The sequence below is a fragment of the Capricornis sumatraensis genome, chromosome 8 (genome assembly GCF_032405125.1).
Source record: "Capricornis sumatraensis isolate serow.1 chromosome 8, serow.2, whole genome shotgun sequence".
NCBI lineage: Eukaryota > Metazoa > Chordata > Mammalia > Artiodactyla > Bovidae > Capricornis > Capricornis sumatraensis.
In genome coordinates, this window is record NC_091076.1 from 77,014,785 (window position 1) to 77,021,855 (window position 7,071).

The following is a 7,071-nucleotide window of genomic DNA, read 5'->3' on the forward strand; positions in this document are numbered from 1 at the left end:
GGTCCGTCTAGTCAAAGCTGTGGTTTTTCCAGTAGTCATGTGTGGATGTGAAAGTTGGACTATAAAGAAGTCTGAGCGCCGAAGAATTGGTGTTTTTGAACCGTGCTGTTGGAGAAGACTCTTGAGAGTCCCTTGGACAGCAAGGAGATCAAACCAGTCAATCCTAAAGGAAATCAGTCCTGAATATTCTTTGGAAGGACTGATACTGAAGCTCCAATACTTTGGCCACCTGATGTGAAGAGCTGACTTACTAGAAAAGACCCTGATGCTGGGAAAGATTAAAGACAGGAGAAGGGGATGACAGAGGATGAGATGGTTGGATGGCATCACCGACTTGATGGACATGAGTTTGAGCAAGCTCCAGGAGTTGGTGATGGACAGGGAAGTCTGGCGTGCTGCAGTCCATGGGGTTGCAAAGAGTCAGACACAACTGAGTGACTGAACTGAACTAAGCAGGGTAGCAGGCACTGGAGAAATCAATAGTACATTATTCAAGATCTTTCTCTAAAGGGATTCACAATCTGGCAATAATCAGAACACTCTGAATAAGGGTTCCTCTAGGATAGCCAGCAGCTGGATATGTGGGGTTTGGAGCTGAGGAGGGGGGTGGGGGCTGCTGAGAGATTTGGGGGGCAAGTCACCCTGGGGACACAACTGGAGGGGAAAAAGTGGGCTGCATATGGAACTCAGAACACCAACATTTTAGGAGCAAGAGGAGACTTGAAGGGAACTTGGAGAGGGTGATGTCCCAGAAAATAAGAGAAGAGCTTCAAACAGGAGGGGGAAAACATCAGAGTCCATGGGACTTTTCAGTCAGCAGGTTTGGGCAAAGCAGTCTCAGAAGCGTGGTGGGGGTGGTTCTCAGGGATAGTTGGGAGGTGAAAAAAAGGGACAGCGAGATTCTGCTGGGAAGGAGATGAGAGAAAATAGGGCAGTGGGGGCCCTGGGGCGGGCATACTCCATGACACCTCCCTCCACCCAGGGACTGTCCACTGTGCAGCCCACTGCCTGCCCCGCCCCGCTCCTGTTCTGTCCTCTGCACCGTTCCATGTCTTGGGACAGCACTCCTCAACCCAGCCCGTGGTTCCTGCCACAACCTCCAGGGAGAGACACAGCTCCCCAGACAGGTCTCAGGCTCTGGCCTCCCCTAACCGAGGCGGCAAGCCGACATGTTCTGAGGGGCTTTGGACATGCCTCGTAAAGTCACCGCTCCAGGGAGTCCCTTGGCAGTCCAGTGACCAGTGCTGCACTTCCGCTCTAGGGAGTGCGGGTTCAGTCCCTGATCAGGGCACTAAGATCCCTCATACCATGTGGTGCAACCAAAAAGTTAAATAAAACCATCCCACATGTCCCCATCTCCCATCACCCAGCCCTCCCCCTGCTTCCCTACTCTCCACTCTAGCACTTAACCACCGTGTGACATATATGATCTATACGAATTTATATGGCCTTGTCTGCTCCCAATAGAAAGTAAGCACCATCAGAGCAGAGACTGTTTCGTTTCAGTCTGTCCACTGAAGTAACTCTGTCTCAGATTCCTGGTCTGAGGGGTTTGGCAACCACTGAACGAGTGAAGACAAGTGAATGAGTCACGGAGGCAGAATCTCTGCAGGGCCCTGGGAGTATCATGACACGGGTCACTGAGGTCCTGTCGGAGCTGAAAGTGCGGTCCGAGCCAGCCTCACCCACAACTTGATATGCTCTGCAGGGGCCCATGAGGCTCCCTCCCCACTGATGGGTATGTTTGTAGAGAGAGAGTTTAGCAGAGTTTATCCTGTCAAGCTGAGGTTGCCAAGCTGTTCTTCCCTCGCTCGTCTGAAGAGGTCACCCCGTATTCAGCTCACACAGTGATTGTTCCTCTTAAAAGGCTGAAGGCAATGTTGAACAAAGCCTGGGCTGGGCTATAGGGCCCCTGGGACCGCTCTGCCCCTGCCAGCCAAGGGGACCTTTCTAGAGGCAGCTCTCAGAGCACCGGTCCTGCAGATCCCTCCTGGGGTCACACTGATCTCCTGACCGTGGGCCTGGTGCAGTCTCCCCGGGCTCATGTGGAGCTGCTTGCTGATGCTGGATGCTACACCTGCCCTGGTGTGTGTGTGAGTCAGCTGCTCCGCTGGTGGCCAACTCTTTGCCACCCCATGGACTGTAGACCACCAGGCTCCTCTGCCTGTGGGGTTTCCCAGGCGAAAATACTGGAGTGAGTTGCCATGCCCTCCTCCAGGGGATGTTCCCCACCCAGGGATCTGCTGGGAGCCAGCACGGGCTGATCCCACCCATGACAAGGGCATGTGGAGACACCTGACGAGCAAGGTGGATCAGGACTTGAAGGACCCCCTGGACCTGCTTGCGCATCTACCCCAAAACCAGAATCTGTCTGTCTTACTATTTTATGCCTTTCACCAACTCTTCTGACATTAACAGGGGCTATCCCCAACCACCTTTCTCTGGGAAGAAAAATCAACTTAGGGCTCTAGTTGATAAATCTCTTGGGCATGAAAGGAGTATTTCAAACCCCCTGTTAGCATTCTAGCTTACTTGGCAGGTTTATCCAGACTCTTGCAACACTGTTGAGCCAATGCTTGCTGCCAAGTTCTCATATCCCTTATCCATTGTGTTCCTGGAAGTACATATAGTTAGGATGTAGAAACAACATGCAGTGGCCTTAGCATTAGCAACATTAGACTTTGAGTTAATAAGTTCTTTCTTTGCCGTAACCCACTAGATCTTTGCTCCATAAAAATGTAACTCTATGTTTTAAGGTTGATGCAGGCTAGGAATTTAAGAAAACACTTCAAGGGAAAATTATTGTTCTGGCTGACCAACCTTTATCAAAAAGAGGTCATAAAATATCAACAGGCCTCCGAGCCAGAAGATAATGTGCAAAAAAATAAGACTTTTGCAGGAAGGAACCTGGTATCGATAAAAGTTAATACTGATGGAATGTTGAGTTGACTCTGCATTTTTCACTTTGCTCAATGTACAACTCAGGGTATAAAAGCCCTCTCTGAAAATAAAGTGACGGGCCTCACTCACTGAAGCTTGGTCACTCTGTGTCATTCATTCATTCATTCGCCAATGTCGTCCATCCTGAGGGTATCCCTGGACTCTGCTGAGGCTGGACCCCGGCAGGGATCGAACTGGGGTTTCCTGCATTGCAGGCAGATTCTTTACCGTCTGAGCCACCAAGGCATGGTATCTTAATTCCCAGATCAGGGATTGAACCCATGCTCCCTGCAGTGGAAACTTGGAATCTTAACCACTGGATCACCAGGGAAGTCCGTTGATCCACATTTTTGAGCCTCAAGACACCAAGAATCTACATCCATTTACATGTTGATCATTTAGTCGCTATCAACCTGCCTGGAGGTTACTTGCTTTCATGTGTCACACTCCACCTACCTTTCTCTCTCCATCCCTCGAGTCGTTCTCTCCCTCACTGCTTCCACAGCAGCAGTACACCTGTAACGTACCTCCTGGAGGCCACACATGATGCCACGTGCTGCGGGAACACACATGAGAACTACTCAGGCACTGCCTCAAGGACAGCTCAGACTCCTGGGGAAGAGGCAGCTAAACAGAGGAGTGCAGGAAGAGGATCTGTGTGATGACAGAGCACAGTGGGAGCCCTGGAGGAGAGACGCTGGGTCCACGAAGGGGCAGGGAGGGAGGGGAGAACTACGAGTATCAGGGCGTTGGAGAGCAGTGCCCCTTGTCTGGGGACATTCAGGATAGAAGGTTGGGGAACTCCAGCAATCCTAAGTGACTAGAGCCAAGAGGAAGGACATTTCACAGTAAAATTTTAAAAAATTCATAACTGTAGAAAAGTAAACAATAGCAATACAACAGTCCCCCATATAGCTTTCACTTAGATTAATAAAATATTAACATTTTGTCTCATTTACTTTTTCTGTATCTTGAACCCTTTGAGAGTAAGTTGTAATATCGTGATACTTTCAATACTCCCACACCTGTAAATATTGATACAGTATTTCGTAAGATTAAGGATGTTCTCTGACACAGTCATGATATGATTATCAGTCAAGATATTTAACAGTTCAGTTCAGTCACTCAGTCATGTCCAACTCTTTGCCACCCCATGAACTGCAGCACACCAGGCTTCCTTGTCCAACATCAACTCCTAGAGCTTGCTCAAACTCATGTCCTTCAAGTCAGTGATGCCATCCAACCATTGACAATTACATTTAACAATTGAGAGAGTACTATTACCTAATGCATGAGTGAGTGAGTGCGTGTTAAGTCACTTCAGTCATGTCTGACTCTTGGCGACCCCATGGACTGTAGCCTGCCAGGCTCTTCTGTCCATGGGATTCTCTAGGCAAGAATACTGGAGTGGGTTGCCATGCCCTCCTCCAGGGGATTGTCCCAACCCAAGAATCAAACCCTCGTCTCATGTCTCCTGCACTGGCACTGGTCCTTTACCCAATAATATGCTGTGCATATTCAAAATTCAATTGTCCCAGTAGTTTCCATTATAGCTGTTTGTGAATTTCAGCTTTTTATGTCACTAAGTCATGGCACCCTTGCCCCATCTGTGAACTGAACTCTCTACCTCATCCTGTTCCTGAGTCTCCTCCCTTCCCTGACCTATATCCATACACATATAGGTCACCTATATCATTCACAGCCCTTAGTTGAATCTCTGTAGCATGGGCCACCTCTGCTAACCCCTGCTTTGTTGTTAAAGCATTCGAGCCTAGAATTAGGATTTACTTCTCCCTTTCTCTCTGATCAAAAGCCTAAATAATCCCAACTAACAAGAGAGTCATAACTTTCTACTAAAAAGAAGCCTGTCAAACAAAAATGCCATACGTGTCAGACAAAGGTAAGGTCCAGGTTGTGGGCAGGACTGACAGACCATCAAGCTCCTGCCAACCATCTCTCTTTCATCTGCTCACACAGTCATGAAAGGCGAGGCTCCTGACTGCTGGGATGAGACACACACAAACATCAAACCTAGACTCACCACTTGCATCACTTCTTCAGTTTTCCCAGAACACGGAGGTTGGTGCTCAAAAACCCCTCTGAATTTGGCTGTCAGGCTGATTAGGTGATACAACTGCTCTTGTGATAACACAGGAGGCATTCATATTTTGGTGGGACAAATGAAACATAAAACGGAAGGGATGGGGGAGCCAGGAATTGACTGGACAACAGGCGGCAGGAAAAGGAAGCCTGGGATTGGTGTGAGCCATTCCATTATTTTATTTCCCTTCCTTCCAGTTTTGTTGAGATGTAACTGACATACAGCACTGGATAAATTTCAGGTGGAGAGCATAGTGATTTGACTTTCATATATCATGAAATGATTATCACAGTAAGTTTAGTGAACACCGGTCATCTCATGTAGTTACAAAATTAAAGAAATGGAAACTATCTTTCCTTGTGATGAGAACACTTAGGATTTACTCTTGAAAGTGAAAGTCACCTAGTCATGTCAGACTCTTTGGGACCCCATGGACTATACAGTCTGTGGAATTCTCCAGGCCAGAATACTGGAGTGGGTAGCCCTTCCCTTCTCCAGGGGATCTTCCCAACCCAGGGATCAAACCCACGTCTCCCACATTGCAGGCGGATTCTTTACCAGCTGAGCTACGAGGGAGATTTACTCTTAACTTTCATATATAATATACAGCAATATTACTTATCATGTATGTCACATTCCTATTATTAAATCTTATAACTGGAAGTTTGTACTCTGATTGCCTTCATCCAGTTCCCACCTGCCTCAGTGACCACAAATTTTATCTTTTTTTCCTGTAAATTATTTTTGAAGTACAGTTGCTCTACAATACTATGATAGTTCCTGTTATACAACATCAGTTCAGTTCAGTCGCTCAGTCGTGTCCAACTCTTTGCGACTCCATGAATCGTAGCACGCCAGGCCTCCCTGTCCATCACCAACTCCTGGAGTTCACTCAGAGTTGTGTCAATCGAGTCCATGATGCTATCCAGCCATCTCATCCTCTGTCATCCCCTTTTCCTCCTGCCCCCAATTCCTCCCAGCATCAAAGTCTTCTCCAATGAGTCAACTCTTCGCATGAGGTGGCCAAAGTACTGGAGTTTCAGCTTTAGCATCATTCCTTCCAAAGAAATCCCAGGACTGATCTCCTTCAGAATGGACTGGTTGGATCTCCTTGCAATCCAAGGGTCTTCTCCAATACCACAGTTCAAAAGCATCAATACTTCGGTGCTCAGCCTTCTTCACAGTCCAACTCTCACATCCATACATGACCACAGGAAAAACCATAGCCTTGACTAGACGGACCTTAGTCGGCAAAGTAATGTCTCTGCTTTTGAATATGCTGTCTAGGTTGGTCATAACTTTCCTTCCAAGGAGTAAGTGTCTTTTAATTTCATGGCTGCAGTCACCATCTGCAGTGATTTTGGAGCCCCCCAAAATAATGTCTGACACTGTTTCCACTGTTTCTCCATCTATTTCCCATGGAGTGATGGGACCAGATGCCATGATCTTCGTTTTCTGAATGTTGAGCTTTAAGCCAACTTTTTCACTCTCCTCTTTCACTTTCATCAAGAGGCTTTTTAGCTTCTCTTCACTTTCTGCCATAAGGGTGGTGTCATCTGCACATCTGAGGTTATTGATATTTCTCCTGGCAATCTTGATTCCAGCTTGTGTTTCTTCCAGTCCAGCGTTTCTCATGATGTACTCTGCATAGAAGTTAAATAAGCAGGGTGACAATATACAGCCTTGACGTACTCCTTTTCCTGTTTGGAACCAGTCTGTTGTTCCATGTCCAGTTCTAACTGTTGCTTTCTGACCTGCATATAAGTTTCTCAAGAGGCAGGTCAGGTGCTCTGATATGCTCATCTCTTTCAGAATTTTCCACAGCTTATTGTTATCCACACAGTCAAAACATAGTTATTTGATATTTCTATACATTTCAAACAGATCACCATGATAAGACTAGTTCTAATATGTCACCATACAAAGATATTATATAGATGTTGAGTGTATTTCCCATGCTGTACATTTCATACCTGTTATCATTTTACTTTGCACCTGGAATTTGTACCTCTAAATCTCCCTCACTTATT